The following is a 2,456-nucleotide window of genomic DNA, read 5'->3' on the forward strand; positions in this document are numbered from 1 at the left end:
TTCGTTTTCGGAGGCAGCGGAAAAATCGCAGCTGTGTGAGGTCGATCCAAACTATTTCCTTAGCCGTCTGGCTATCACCACTTGTTTTTGCAGTCCTTTTTATACTTGGAGCGTGTATGATCTTATGTGACTAAGAAGAGGAATCCGATTTTCGGATTATGCCGGCAGTATTTCGAATCTAAGAATTTTTAACATCGTGCAGCCCCGTCAGCAACTGTTTATGTAACACGTCAGCCTCAGCTGCAAATAGAAACCAGTCCTTACCTAGGTTTCAGTCAAAATAATTTGACCTCCTTCAGAAGCTATTGACACTAAACTATTGCATGCCAAAGTTTGGCCATGTCAAGTATAAAACTATAGCACCGTAATACCCAGCCATAAATCTACATTACTTAGTTGAAGAGAAACAGCAGGCCCCACTGCGCGGACGAGGTCGGTAGGCAGCGAGAACTGCGATGGAACTAATCATGGCAAGCAGCTATGTACCGAGCACCACTGATGGCTATGCGCATCCGTTCGTGGAAATATAGATGCGTAACAGTAGCTACCTTTAGGTTAGGAATTGGATTAATATAACCATTAAAACTTTTAATGGCGTAATATGTAACCGAACTTACTTCTGAGGAGGACGAGAACCCTATAAACGGATTCGGAACCAGTAAGAAAGACTAGCTATTACACGGAAAAATTATTCCTCAATTTTGAATACATCACTATTTGACTAAAGGAAGTGGAGTCAGGCGTCGGCAACTGTAAGGCCAACGTAACATCAGGGCCGGTGAAGCAAGGGTTGAAAACCTTCGAAAAAGTTATTTCTCAATTGTAACTGGTCATTAAGTAGGTTTTCTTTATCAAGCAACAGGTGTTTAAAGATTTGCAACTCCTCAAGGATGTCAAGCCTAGTGCCTTTAACCTCGCAATTTAATAGCTCTGTGTTATTTGGTGGATTAGGAACACGGGCCAATTGAACAATGTGCTCGGCAAAAGTCGAACCACGCGTGCCATCACCACTTCTCGTGAGTATACGTTCTTTATATCCAGCTGAGAGGGCTCTCCCTGTCTGGCCGGTATGATAGCTCAGGCAATCACTACAGGTGATTTTGTACACGCCAGAGCGAGATAATTTGTCATTAGTACTCTTTAACGAGTGGACCAGGTTCTTTTTGAGGCTGTTATTCGTGGAATATCAATCTTAAAGCCGTGGCTCTTTAAGAGTCGCCCTATTTTATAGGATGCTTTGCCTACGAAAGCATTGTATTTCTAATCCATTTTGAATCAGCCATGTTTGCAGGTTGTTCAGGACTTGTTCGAGAGCAACAATAGAATAACCGAGCTCCTGACCCGTCGCATACACCAACAGTCCAAAAAGTTTCGAGACTGATCATATTCCTAGCGAAAAGACGACAGCAGCGCAGTAACTACGGTGGCAGCTCGAACTAACAACTGTAAACAACAGACGTTCATTCGACCAGTCAGTTGTGAGCAGGCGTTTTTAAACAGTGGAAGTGCGACTGCTATGTGTCAGCGTTGTTGCATTACAAATCTCAATGGAGCAACATCTCTAAATATAGTGTTCAAGATATTCTCCAGAAGCTTCTTGTTGTGGCTGTGCTCTCCTGTAATGTTTTGTGGTTCCTGGCTGAATGAGGAGAGGGTGGTATGGTAGTTGGGTGGCCAGTTTCCTCTCACTGAGACACAAAATGCACACCTTGTTAAAAACACTTTATTACAGGAACCAATTGAGTACTTAACATCAATAATGTCCAATCTGAAGTTCTGTGGTAACAGCTACCAAATAACAAGTACTAATCCTTGAATCTTGTCTGTGTCCATATCACAATGACTGACGTTCCCTCACAGCTAGCTAAGGTGCGAGGCGACGACTATCACTGTGGAAGACTAGAGCACAGTGCGACGTAATAAGGAGCAATGCGAACGGAGTCCCGATGCGACGTACTGAGGTACTGAGACTGGGAGATAGAGACAACTCGGTCGACGGCGGCGGTCTGTATACACGCTGCCCATTGGGCTTTATCGGCGCGTAGCCTGGGGGCGTGTCTTGGCCTTCTCTTGTCATAGGCTCACCTATTTCAGCGTCTGCTGTACAATGTTTCCTAGTGCCGACCGGTGGGCTGGCGAAGGAGTACGCCAGCACACTTCTGAAGAGAAAAAGTGTGCGCAAGGTTCGTCCTGTGAACCTTCACTCCCGAACGAAACAATCACGCTTGAGCACCTGATTGAAAGGAAAAATGCGGACATTTCTATTCCTGAAAAAAGCATCACGGACGATGAGACTTCGTGCTTTCAATGCAGACCTACAAGTGCGACGCGTTTGTTGAACAACATCCCAAAGAACGAATGTTCTAACAGTTTCAAATGGTTTTGTGAACGTTCTGTACGTTGTACTGTGCATGCCACCCTAGATTCAAGCAGTTGTACGTGTAAGAAGAGGCAAA

Source organism: Schistocerca serialis, chromosome 8 (genome assembly GCF_023864345.2).
Source record: "Schistocerca serialis cubense isolate TAMUIC-IGC-003099 chromosome 8, iqSchSeri2.2, whole genome shotgun sequence".
Lineage (NCBI taxonomy): Eukaryota > Metazoa > Arthropoda > Insecta > Orthoptera > Acrididae > Schistocerca > Schistocerca serialis.